At 36.7% G+C, this 14312-nt stretch overlaps 1 non-coding gene across 1 annotated transcript; it reads left to right on the forward strand.

The window, feature by feature from the left end:
- The first annotated feature begins 20 nt into the window (after nucleotides 1-20).
- On the forward strand, nucleotides 21-127 carry LOC114235765 (U6 spliceosomal RNA). Its single transcript, XR_003621865.1, has one exon. It is a non-coding gene; the product is annotated as a U6 spliceosomal RNA (small nuclear RNA).
- The last annotated feature ends 14185 nt before the right edge of the window (nucleotides 128-14312 follow it).

Below are 14312 nucleotides of genomic sequence, written 5' to 3' on the forward strand. Positions count from 1 at the left end.
AAATAAAAATATAGATTGAAGTGTTCACTTCAGCAGTACATATACTAAAATTAGAACGATACAGAGAAGATTAGCATGACCCCTATATAAGGAGAACACACAAATTCATGAAACATTTCATTTTTTTTCCCACAGATGTATACTTATCTTCTGAACATTAAATATATGGCATTCTGCATGTCAATCATACTCAACAAAGGGATTTGAAAATATAGAGTATGTAGCATAAAGGCTAGAGATTTAGTTTCAATAAGTCTGGGGTGGGGAGCCTTGGAAACTATTTTTAAAGCGTTCCTTGGTTGATTCTAATAATAATCAAGTTTTGGAATCACTAAGTGACAGCTTAGCTTATACAAATTTATAAGCTGACAGTTGAATTATAAGTAGAACAGCAATAGAGAGTATCAAGAACAGGTAAGAGAACTCTAGTGCGTAAAGAACTGTCCAGTGATAGAAAGATCAGCATGGCATGGAAATAAGCTGAGAAGTCTTTTCTCATCTTCTTGGTCTAGAAGAAGTTCTTAGGCACAGATTACTACAGTCAAAAGAAGACATTTCTGATGAGATGCATGGCGCATGAAAAAGCACAGAGGTAGAATTAATTCAAAATCGTGCCTTAAGATGAGAATTGGATAGACTTATTTGCAGTGAAGAAAAAAAAAAAACAGAAGGGAGGAAAACAAGTTCAAGTGAATAAAAGAGTTACAGGAGAGCCTGGGCTATGGAGCTGAAGAGCTATTTTCTGTAGATTGGGGGATTATACAATGATGAAAACAGCCTGAAGAAGACTATCCTTAGCAACTGACATTATTAACTGATAATATGCTTTCTTTCCTGATAGGAAGTATTTCAAGAAATAAGGCTAGGGACAAAATTGGAAGATTTCTGGGATTCTTGCTAAGAGCTGAAGAAGGCAGAGGTTGAAAAGGTTGAGTCTTTTCAACCTCTGCCTACTTCCAACAGCCCAGAAACATAAAAACTTAATTACAATGAGTTTCTTTTTCCTCATCCCATCTATTTTCTAGTAGAGGGCCTAAGACGCTGGGTTATAATGTAGCACAAAAGATGAATAATTAGTCTTACACAGTTGAGGATATTCAGTTTTCAAAAAAATTGACCTTTAGTGTTTGAGGTATAATGCTTCAAATATTCATAGCTTACCCAGTGTCATGTTGCTTTTAAAAACAAAGTATATTGTGGTATTAACGATTGCATTGTGTTAAAATTGCAAAGCACATTTAGATTGTTGTAGCTTCGTATGTGACTAGGATCTGCAGTTTGATATCTAGACCTTCATCTCTTTCTGACCCTCTGAGAAATTACAGAAGATACAGCATCAATCCAGGCTAAAAATTTTATGGGAAGTTATTGATGGCTAAGTTGTTGCAAAGTTAGCCATTTAGATTATTTTAAAGAGAGGACCCATAAATTATCTAGATACATTTTTTGACTTTATGTGTTCCAGCTTCACATTTGGTATTTATCCTGCACAGAAATATCCTACATTTGGAATTAATGCTATTCCAGGACCTAGTCTGACCTAGTTTGAGTGTTGTCATCACTTCTGCCCAAATTTGCCAAGATCAAAGAAAAAGCAAACAATGAAATTTAACTCAGAGATCAGAAACAAGGACAGGATAATCATTTATTTGCCTGCTAGCTTATAGGCAGTGACAACAAAGCAGGCCTTAAGAAACTGGGAGTAGATTTTTACCTTGCGTGATTTCAGGTTGCAAGAGGTCCCTCCCATAAGGAAATCACCAGTAATAGTCCTTGAGTCCTGTAATTCTGCAGTAGGAGTTTCATCGCATTGGTTTGAAGTGTTTATCCTTGTTGGAACACAAAATTTAAGACAATAAGCAATTTTCTTTCTTGAAAGATTTACTCACAGGTAAATCTGTAAAGACATTGGGCACCTGAAGAGAGAAAAAAGTTTTTCATCAAAAATTTGAAAGATGTTTTAAGCTCCTAAAACAAACCTCTAAACTTCGTTGCATTAGAAGTGGAGCTTATTTGCAGTTACCTTCACTAACCAGAGTAAAGGATAGCACTTCCTCTGGCTAGAAAAGAGTATTATGTTTATACTGACAGTTGCTGTCATCCCATAAAGAAAGAAGTTTTTTGTCCTATTTTGATAATTTTGTGCTATGTGGTCGTTATTTTACTAGAAATATCTATGACATATAAAATTGAATTAGGTGATTTTGAAAGAGTGTGATGGGAAAATACATATATTTTTTAAAATCTCACTCTGAGTGTATAACTTTAATGAAAATATCTCCTCATATTTTTAAACTGACAAAAATATTTCCATTTTCATAGTTTTAAGTTAGCAAACTGAGTACTATAAGTTATTGATGCTCTGGCCACATGGGAGCTCTACTTAATAGTACACAGAAACACATGTCATCTTTTAACAAGATAAGTATGAATTAAATGAGTTTTAAATTGAGATTTTCAAAAACATATTTCTTATAATAAGGGTGTCCTCTGATTTAAAAAATAGTAATAAAAGTTAACAGTGTGTGATCTAGTATTATGTACTATCTGAAGTATTTCCCAGGGCGTTGACATTCTAAAACACCTATTGTAGCCTGTGTAAAGTTTTAAAAGAAGGAAAAAAATGGAGAATCAATAAGGAGAGTTTACTTGGAAAATATATACACAGATTTCAAGCACACAAGCCATGCACTGTTTTAGGATTTCTATAATTTGTTTATAGTTAACTTGTTTTCATCTTAGGAGTCTTTCCCTTAATTTTCTTTAATGAGTATGTTTATTTTATATTAAACTATTTATAATAAAATTTAAAACTTACTTGAACTATTTGACATTATAAAAAACATTTATTCATGATTCCATGGAAATCCCCATCTTTCAAATCAATAGTGAATGATGTTGTAGTAATGTATCTGGTAGAAACTTCATATTTTAATAAGGTTGAAAAAATCAATATAATAAAAAACTTGTTATGTTCTGGGTAGTAATGAGTGAATGGGTGAATTATATGAGTGAAAAATCTTATGTAATGAGTGAATAATATTATATAATGAGTGAATATGTTAATTATATAATGAGTGAACGAAAGCATTATGTTTGCTTCATATTTTAGTTATCAAGGGAGGTATTATCTTAGGTCACCTTCCCCAAAATCTGATCCTGAGATAGGAAAAAAAGAACCAGTGAGTTATTAAGAAAGTGCCTCCAGAAGACACCAAAAAACAAAAGAGTGAGGGAAAGCAGGGCATGGAAGGGAAGAAGCCAGGCAAGGGGGCAACTGATTTTGGACAAAGCCTTGACTTCAGCCTGATCTGGCAGGAAGATCCATAGCATCAATTACACTTCAGAATTTGTCCCACTTTTAGGAAAGGAAGCTAAACTTTCATACTCCAGCACCAGGGAGTCGCTGGTGATGGACAACACCCAAGGCAGAGGTAAACCCCTAGGAACTTGTCAAGGAGCCCAAGACAAACCTCTGAAAAAGTTCACAGATGCAAACTTAGAAGCAAAGCACGAAGAAGCTGGGGGTGGGTGCAAAGAACTAGTGAAAGTATGGAAGGTATCCGGGAAGAGCCTTGGCTGTGTCTGCTACAGGTGTCATGGGGAAGGTGGCTTATTTTTTTAAATTTAATTTAATTTATTTATTTTTTATACAGCATGTTCTTATTAGTTATCTATTTTATACATATTAGTATATATATGTCAGTCCCAATCTCCCAATTCACACCACCACCCCTACCCCTGCTTTCAACCCTTGGTGTCCATACGTTTGTTCTCTACATCTGTGTCTCTATTTCTGCCTTGCAAGCCAGTTCATCTGTACCATTTTTCTAGATTCCACATATATGTGTTAATATACGATATTTGTTTTTCTCTTTCTGACTTACTTCACTCTGTATGACATTCTCTAGGTCCATCCACGTCTCTACAAATGAACCAATTTCGTTCCTTTCTATGACTGAGTAATATTCCATTGTATATATGTACCACATCTTCTTTATCCGTTCATCTGTTGATGGGCATTTAGGTTGCTTCCATGACCTGGCTATTGTAAATAGAGCTGCAGTGAACGTTGGGGTGCATGCATCTTTTTGAATTATGGTTTTCTGGGTATATGCCCAGTAGTGGGATTGCTGGATCATATGGTAGTTCTATTTTTAGTTTTTCAAGTAACCTCCATGCTGTTCCCCATAGTGGCTGTATCAATATACATTCCCACCAACAGTGCAAGAGGGTTCTCTTTTCTCCACACCTTCTCCAGCATTTGCTGTTTGTAGATTTTCTGATGATGCCCTTTCTAACCAGTGTGAGGTGATACCTCATTGTAGTTTTGATTTGCATTTCTCTAATAATTACTGATGTCCAGCAGCTTTTCATGTGCCTCTTGGCCATCTGTATGTCTTCTTTGGAGAAATGTCTATTTAGGTCTTCTGCCCATTTTTTTTTTTTTATTCTTTTTGTTGCAATGGTAAATGGGAGTGTTTCCATAATTTCTCTTTCAGATTTTTCATCATTAGTGTATAGGAATGCAAGAGATTTCTGTGCATTAATTTTGTATCCTGCAACTTTACCATATTCATTAATTAGCTCTAGCAGTTTTCTGGTGGCAGTTTTAGGATTCTCTATGTATAGTATCATGTCATCCGCAAACAGTGACAGTTTTACTTCTTCTTTTCCAATTTGTATTCCTTTTATTTCTTTTTCTTCTCTGATTGCCGTGGCTAGGACTTCCAGAACTATGTTGAATAATAGTGGTGAGAGTGGACATCCTTGTCTCGTTCCTGATCTTAGAGGAAATGCTTTCAGTTTTTCACCATTGAGAATGATGTTTGCTGTGGGTTTGTCATATATGGCCTTTATTATGTTGAGGTAGGTTCCCTCTATGCCCACTTTCTGGAGAGGTTTTATCATAAATGGGTGTTGAATTTTGTCAAAAGCTTTTTCTGCATCTATTGAGATGATCATATGGTTTTTATTCTTCAATTTGTTAATATGGTGTATCACATTGATTGATTTGCGTATATTGAAGAATCCTTGCATGCCTGGGATAAATCCCACTTGATCGTGGTGTATGATCCTTTTAATGTGTTGTTGGATTCTGTTTGCTAGTATTTTGTTGAGGATTTTTGCATCTATATTCATCAGTGATATTGATCTGTCATGTTCTTTTTTTGTAGTGTCTTTGTCTGGTTTTGGTATCAGGGTGATGGTGGCCTCATAGAATGAGTTTGGGAGTGTTCCTTCCTCTGCAATTTTTTGGAAGAGTTTGAGAAGGATGGGTGTTAGCTCTTCTCTAAATGTTTGATAGAATTCACCTGTGAAGCCATCTGGTCCTGGACTTTTGTTTGTTGGAAGATTTTTAATCACAGTTTCAATTTCATTACTTGTGATTGGTCTGTTCATATTTTCTGTTTCTTCCTGGTTCAGTCTTGGAAGGTTATACCTTTCTAAAAATTTGTCCATTTCTTCCAGGTTGTCCATTTTATTGGCATAAAGTTGCTTGTAGTAGTCTCTTAGGATGCTTTGTATTTCTGCAGTGTCTGTTGTAACTTCTCCTTTTTCATTTCTGATTTTATTGATTTGAGTCCTCTCCCTCTTTTTCTTGATGAGTCTGGCTAATGGCTTATCAATTTTGTTTATCTTTTCAAAGAACCAACTTTTAGTTTTATTGATCTTTGCTATTGTTTTCTTTGTTTCTATTTCATTTATTTCTGCTCTGATCTTTATGATTTCTTTCCTTCTGCTAACTTTGGGTTTTGTTTGTTCTTCTTTCTCTAGTTTCTTTAGGTGTAAGGTTAGATTGTTTACTTGAGATTTTTCTTGTTTCTTTAGGTAGGCTTGTATAGCTATAAACTTCCCTCTTAGAACTGCTTTCGCTGCATCCCATAGGCTTTGGGTCGTCGTGTTTTCATTGTCATTTGTCTCTAGGTATTTTTTGATTTCCTCTTTGATTTCTTCAGTGATCTCTTGGTTATTTAGTAACGTATTGTTTAGCCTCCATGTGTTTGTCTTTTTTACGTTTTTTTTCCCTGTAGTTCATTTCTAATCTCATAGCATTGTGGTCAGAAAAGATGCTTGATATGATTTCAATTTTCTTAAATTTACTGAGGCTTGATTTGTGACCCAAGATGTGATCTATCCTGGAGAATGTTCCATGCGCACTTGAGAAGAAAGTGTAATCTGCTGTTTTTGGATGGAATGTCCTATATATATCAATTAAATCTATCTGGTCTATTGTGTCATTTAAAGCTTCTGTTTCCTTATTTATTTTCATTTTGGATGATCTGTCCATTGGTGTAAGTGAGGTGTTAAAGTCCCCCACTATGATTGTGTTACTGTCAATTTCCTCTTTTATAGCTGTTAGCAGTTGCCTTATGTATTGAGGTGCTCCTATGTTGGGTGCATATATATTTATAATTGTTATATCTTCTTCTTGGATTGATCCCTTGATCATTATGTAGTGTCCTTCCTTGTCTCTTGTAACATTCTTTATTTTAAAGTCTATTTTATCTGATATGAGTATAGCTACTCCAGCTTTCTTTTGATTTCCATTTGCATGGAATATCTTTTTCCATCCCCTCACTTTCAGTCTGTATGTGTCCCTAGGTCTAAAGTGGGTCTCTTGTAGACAGCATATATATGGGTCTTGTTTTTGTATCCATTCAGCCAGTCTGTGTCTTTTGGTTGGGGCATTTAATCCATTCACGTTTAAGGTAATTATCGATATGTATGTTCCTATGACCATTTTCTTAATTGTTTTGGGTTTGTTTTTGTAGGCCCTTTTCTTCTCTTGTGTTTCCCACTTAGAGAAGTTCCTTTAGCATTTGTTGTAGCGCTGGTTTGGTGGTGCTGAATTCTCTTAGCTTTTGCTTGTCTGTAAAGCTTTTGATTTCTCCATCAAATCTAAATGAGATCCTTGCCGGGTAGAGTAATCTTGGTTGTAGGTTCTAACCTTTCATCACTTTAAGTATATCATGCCACTCCCTTCTGGCTTGCAGCGTTTCTGCTGAGAAATCAGCTGTTAACCTTACGGGAGTTCCCTTGTATGTTATTTGTCGTTTTTCCCTTGCTGCTTTCAATAATTTTTCTTTGTCTTTAATTTTTGCCACTTTGATTACTATGTGTCTCGGCGTGTTTCTCCTTGGGTTTATCCTGTATGGGACTCTCTGTGCTTCCTGGACTTGGGTGGCTATTTCCTTTCCCATGTTAGGGAAGTTTTCGACTATAATCTCTTCAGATATTTTCTCTGGTCCTTTCTCTCTCTCTTCTCCTTCTGGGACCCCTATAATGCAAATGTTGTTGCGTTTAATGTTGTCCCAGAGGTCTCTGAGGCTGTCTTCATTTCTTTTCATTCTTTTTTCTTTAGTCTGTTCCGCAGCAGTGAATTCCACCATTCTGTCTTCCAGATCACTTATCCATTCTTCTGCCTCAGTTATTCTGCTATTGATTCCTTCTAGTGTAGTTTTCATTTCAGTTATTGTATTGGTCATCTCTGTTTGTTTGTTCTTTAATTCTTCTAGGTCTTTGTTAATCATTTCTTGCATCTTCTCAATCTTTGCCTCCATTCTTATTCCAAAGTCCTGGATCATCTTCACTATCATTATTCTGAATTCTTTCTCTGGAAGGTTGCCCATCTCCACTTCATTTAGTTGTTTTTCTGGGGTTTTTTCTTGTTCCTTCATCTGGTACATAGCCCTCTGCCTTTTCATCTTGTCTATCTTTCTGTAACTGTGGTTTTTGGTCCACAGGCTGCAGGATTGTAGTTTTTCTTGCTTCTGCTGTCTGCCCTCTGGTGGTTGAGGCTATCTAAGAGGCTTGATGGGAGGCTCTCCTTCTGCCCATTTTTTGATTGGGTTGTTTGTTTTTTTAATATTGAGCTGCATGAGCTGTTTATATATTTTGGAGATTAATCCTTTGTCTGTTGATTCATTTGCAAACATTTTCTCCCATTCTGACGGTTGCTTTTTGTCTCGTTTATGGTTTCCTTTGCTGTGCAAAAGCTTTCAAGTTTCATTAGGTCCCATTTGTTTACTTTTGTTTTTATTTCCATTACTCTAGGAGGTGGGTCAAAAAAGATCTTGCTGTGATTTATGTCAAAGAGTGTTCTTCCTATGTTTTCCTCTTAGAGTTTTATAGTGTCCAGTCTTACATTTAGGTCTTTAATCCATTTTGAGTTTATTTTTGTGTATGGTGTTAAGGAGTGTTCTATTTTCATTCTTTTACATGTAGCTGTCCAGTTTTCTCAGCACCACTTACTGAAGACGCTATCTTTTCTCCATTGTATACCCTTGCCTCTTTTTCATAGATTAGATGAACATAGGTCCGTGGCTTTATCTCTGGGCTTTCTATCCTGTTCCACTGATCTATATTTCTATTTTTGTGCCAGTACCATACTGTCTTGATTACTGTAGCTTTGCAGTATAGTCTGAAGTCAGGGAGCCTGATTCCTCCAGCTCTATTTTTTTCCCTCAAGATTGCTTTGGCTATTCTGGGTCTTTTGTGTCTCCATACAGATTGTAAAATTTTTTGTTCTAGTTCTGTAAAAAATGCCATTGGTAATTTGATAGGGATTGCATTGAATCTGTAGATTGCTTTGGGTAGTAGAGACATTTTCACAATGTTGATTCTTCCAATCCAAGAACATGGTATATCTCTCCATCTATTTGTATCATCTTTAATTTCTTTCATCAGTGTCTTATAATTTTCTGCATACAGGTCTTTTGTCTCCTTAGGTAGTTTTATTCCTAGATATTTTATTCTTTTTGTTGCAAAGGTTTCCAACTTTAGCATCCAGTTAATATTCACACATTTAATATATAAAGACATTTTATATCCAGATAATTTTGTCTACAAAGAAAAATGATTGAAGATTATATAGGCAACGTATACTCTTAAAAAGTAAATAGGTAGTATTTACTGGTGAAAAGTAAAAATAAAAAAGAGAAAAAACGAAACTGTTTCCAGTCTTGTAAAAAAATATCCCAAGTTCCATGGGCTTCCCTGGTGGTGCAGCGGTTGAGAATCTGCCTGCCAGTGCAGGGGACACGGGTTCGAGCCCTGGTCTGGGAGGATCCCACATGCCGCGGAGCAACTGGGCCCGTGAGCCACAATTGCTGAGCCTGCGCTCTGGAGCCTGTGCTCCGCAACAAGAGAGGCCGCGATAGTGAGAGGCCTGCGCACCGCGATGAAGAGTGGCCCCCACTTGCCGCAACTAGAGAAAGCCCTCGCACAGAAATGAAGACCCAACACAGCCATAAATAAATAAATAAATAAAACGTTAAATAAACAAATAATTTAAAAAAGAAAAAAAAAAGCACATGGACCAGAGGTGAAGGATAACCACTTGCTAACCTTGAAGCATCCGCCATAGAGGCAGGAACCAGTTGGGATGCTCACCAGGGACTGAAACTGGTGGGAGCCATTTTTACGATCTCAGGCTACCTTGCGAATACTGGCAGTGGCGGGTACCTTTTTGAAATTCTCCCTGTCACCTATCAGTGTCAGTGGTCACACCCCACTGAGAGTCCCACCAATCCTTGAGACTTGGCAAAGCCTCGCTGCCAGCTCAGTGATAGTCCCACCCACCAGCACCTGGCAGCTGGCCCAGGGGTCAGCCCTGCCCACCAGCACCCTGTGGCAGATGCAACCCCACTGCAACATGAGGGCGCACTCAGCCCACGCAGGGAGCATCCCTTGAGGACCTGGTGCTCTGGTGGCCAGAGGGGATTGCATTTCTGAGCCCCACCAGACATCTCCTAAATAAAGCCGCTCCTTCAAGACTGAGAAAGATAGCTGGTATACCTAGTATGTAGAAAAGAACACAAAGAATTAAGCAAAATTCAATGACAGAGGAATATGTTCCAGTCAAAAGAACAAAACAAAACTTTATAAAAAGAACCTTATAAACCAAAGAGAGGTGAGCAATCTACTTGATAAAGAGTTTCATGTAATGGTTATAAAGATGCTCACTCTGCTTTTTTACTGGATGAGTAGCAGTTAATTGGACAGGGGAGGGGCGACTGACATTGAAAGGGGTCCAGCTCCATGAAGGAGAAGCATTTAGGACAGTTAACCTAATCAAGTCCATCTTGCCTGGCTGGGGATTAGGTCAGGCCCCAGCCTAAAATATAGGGTTAATTCAACCAGCAGTTTTAATGGGTCTGTAATTTTGAGAAAATGTTAACATTTCCTTTAAAATACTTCATGTCTTTCCTACTACTTCAGAATGAAAATACATGTGTTGATAAACTTAAAATAATTGGTAAAGATGAGAGATAAGTGTAAGCTTAGTCCCTAATACAATTTTGTTTCACAAAGTCTTACTAAAATTGCATTTCTTTTGTACTCTGTTATGACACTTAACAATGTTCAAACAAAAACTATCAGTTTGAAGTGTGTATCTCTATTTTTGGACTTTCATCTTAATATCCCATTCTATTTTCATTTTCCTTAGGGCAAATCTCTCCACCTGTTTGGAGACCTGAACAAATCACTTTTTCCCAGTTTGCTAACTCTTCCTAAGTCTCTCCTCTTTTTCATCCAAAAGATGACCTTTCAGTTTAAAAGCAAAGTGTGACATCTATATTCCTAATAATACTTTTTCCATTCGCTAGGATGCTGTGGAAGACACAGGTTACATTTATTTGGGATCATCTTTCTCTGAACATCAAAACCATTTCTTTTCAAATTCCTTTAACCTCATTATCGTTTTGGTCTTAACTCATACTTATTATCTATGTCAGTAGTTCTACCTTGAACCAGATTTATCAATTTTTAATTTTAAAGTAATATTTGATAATTTTAATGATGTTATTTTAGCTCAGTATATTTGAATATATTTATTTCTCTTATCTTCTTTTCCATTGTATTCCTTTTTATAAATAAACATGCACTTGAGTAGTTGTTGTATTGATACTTGTTGGTGATGAAGTTTTAAGTTTAAATTTCTGTCTAATTTATCTAGTAAATTATTTTTTAAAACTTAAGCTCTTCCTCTGAGTCAAATTTTATGGTCATTTTTTCTTGATATTTAGATTTTTTTTGTATTTCCATTTTTTTGCATCTTTATCCTCAAACAAACAGCAATCTTGCCAGACTCACTTGCTAAAAGGCTTGTAGCTTTCCCTTGGTTTTGTTCACTTGATATACACATAGGTGGGTTGAATACTTTTCCAAGACCTATACCTATAGATCTATTTGTGGTCATTAGCACTTATCTCAATTCCCAGTGCTTTCCTCCCACAATCTTTCATCTAGGGCGGTGTTTTTCAAACTGAGGATTCCAACCTCTTAACAGATCTTGAAATCAATTTAGGAAATCCCAGCTAGCAATGTCAGTGTGCATTGCACGTAACTGTTGAAATATTGCTCAGCTATCACTTTTTTCAGTTGTATGTACATACACGTATATGTATGTTAACTGCATTTCTTACTGCAGTCACAGTTAAAATTGTTTGAAGAGCACTGATCTTGGCTGAATCTGCTGTGCTAAACAGTCCCACTGCTTGTTTCTATAATCCTGTGAAATATTGGAGCATAACGAAGCTCAAATCCACCTTCAGATGCAGGCATTTTGTTACACATCAGGATGTCATCAAACTTCCTTCGATACCCAGATACATTTCCCCTTTCCCCTCTCCCCAGCCCCTTCTGGCCCTGGCCTCTACAAAGGCTGCTATCAAATGCAATAATGGAGTTGCTGTCTTCCTCCGATAGACAACATACACAGTTTAGGGATAACTTCAATTTAACACAACCCTGAGGCTCTAAACAATGGAGCAGGAAATGAGGCGAAAATAAAGTGTCTGTCAGCCATCTTTCATGTAGGTGGAGCTGCTATATCTGTTTGGAAACCTCTCACCACCAGCCATGCATTCAGTGGAAGGAGACACGATTTGCTTTGTCTTTTATTTAGCTATTATTTTCAAACTTGTCGGTTTCAATCAAGATGTTTTACAGAGTTTTGATCTGCATTTCTCTAATAATTAGTGATGTTGAGCACCTTTTCATGTGCCTCTTGGCCATCTGTATGTCTTCTTTGGAAAAATGTCTATTTAGGTCTCCCGCCCATTTTTTGATTGGGTTGTTTGTTTTTTTAATATTGAGCTGCATGAGCTGTTTGTATATTTTGGAGAGTAATCCCTTGTCATTGCTTCATTTGCAGATATTTTCTCCCATTCTGAAGGTTGTCTTTTCATCTCATTTATGGTTTTCTTTGCTGTGCAAAAGCTTTTAAGTTTAATTAGGTCCCATTTGTTTATTTTTGGTTTTATTTTCATTATTCTAGCAAATGGGTCAAAAAGATCTTGCTGTGATTTATGTCAAAGAGTGTTGATGTATCACCTCACACTGGTCAGAGGGGCCACCATCAAAAAATCTACAAACAATACATGTTGGAGAGGGTGTGGATGAAAGGGAACCTTCTTGCACTGTTGGTGGGAACGTAAGTTGGTACAGCCACTATGGAGAACAGTATGGAGGTTCCTTAAAAAACGAACAATAGAGCTACCATATGACCCAGCAATCCCACTATTGGTCATATACCCAGAAAACCATAATTCAAAAAGACACATGCACCCCAATGTTCACTGCAGCACTATTTACAATAGCCAGGATATAGAAGCAACCTAAATGGCCATCGACAGATGAATGGATAAAGAAGATGTGGTACATATATACAATGGAATATTACTCAGCCATAAAAAGGAATGAAACTGGGTCATTTGTGGAGACGTGGATGGACCTAGAGTCTGTCATACAGAGTGAAGTAAGTCAGAAAGAGAAAAACAAATATTATCACATATATGTGGAATCTAGAAAAATGGTACAGATGAACCTATTTGTAGGGTAGGAATAGAGACGCAGACATAGAGAACAGACATGTGGACATGGCGGGGGGAATGGGGGGTGGGATGAATTGGGAGATGGGGATTGACATATATACACTACCATGTGTAAAACAGATAGTGGGAACATGCTGTATAATGCAAGGAGCTCAGCTCAGTGCTCTGTGGTGACCTAGAAGGGTGGGATGGGGGGGGAGGTGGGAGGGACATCCAAGAGGAAAGAGATATATGTATACCTATAGCTGATTCACTTCATTATACAGTAGAAACTAACACGACAGTGTAAAGCAACTATACCCCAATTTAAAAAAAAATGTTTTATGGAGAAACTACAGTAACATTTCTAGCCTGATGACATTGGAAAGCACCTATTTGACTTTTTTCTTTAGCTTAAACTTATTCTATTGCTTTTTATTTTTCATTTTAAGGGGTTTATTATTTTAGTAGTTTATTACGCTATTTTAACCATGTATTTTTATTTTGCGCTTTCATGAAATTATTTATTTGTTTTGCATTAGGAAGCATTACTCTAAAGGTACAATTGTTTTGGTCCCTGGACTTTTCTTTCAGCCTCAAAAAAGTTCTAATTTCCTTAATAGTCACTCTGTTATCTCACCTATAGCCTCTCTTTTTCCAATCCCAATGCTAAAAATTTTTAATGGTTAATTCTAAACACAATCCAAAATTTCCACCACTGCCCCTTAATATCTCACGTTAGTGGGCACTGTAGTTTTATTTTTTCAGATAATATATAATCTAATTCTTCTAAGAGAACAAATGAAATATAAAATACATGGTATCTAATATGTACAATCACTCAGTACTGATTAAATCCTGAAGAGGTATTACAGCAAAATAGGAGAGATTACAGTTTACAGAAAAACATTAAATACAAACCCCAGATTTAACTGTGAACAGTAGCCAGCTTGCTTCCAAGAGCCTCTCGAGAGTTGCTTGCCTCTGATTCTTGTAATAAATTTGTCAATTGGTTTGTCAACAGAAAATTAAGGAAATAAAACCTACTTTTGTTACTTTACGTTTTTGACAAATAGACCTCCTTTTTTCTGCTTCTGATATGATGAGTATGCCTAATAATAATAATAATAATAATAAATGTTAGATTGATTGATTACTAAGGGAAAGATGTGAAATGAAATGCTTGAGAGGATCTTCTGAAATTTATTTTAAACACTTAAAACATGGCAACATTTTGTCATCTCAAAATCTTGAGTCCAATAAATCCCCACAAGAATGTGTGAAAAGTCTGGAATTCTTGTACACTCCTTGGGATCCGCCGTGGAAACCTGGTGTGTGTAAGGGGTGGAAGAAGGGGAAGGGATGCTCTTCTTTCCTGTGTCAAAGCTACCATCTCGCTTGTCCTTGCCTTGCCTCCTGACACAAAGAGCTTCAGTGGGCTTGTTGTTCTCAGAAGCCCCAGATCAGAAGTTGGGCAGCAGCTCTTCCTGG

The sequence above is a fragment of the Balaenoptera acutorostrata genome, chromosome 11, assembly GCF_949987535.1.
Source record: "Balaenoptera acutorostrata chromosome 11, mBalAcu1.1, whole genome shotgun sequence".
In the NCBI taxonomy this organism is placed as follows: Eukaryota; Metazoa; Chordata; class Mammalia; order Artiodactyla; family Balaenopteridae; genus Balaenoptera; species Balaenoptera acutorostrata.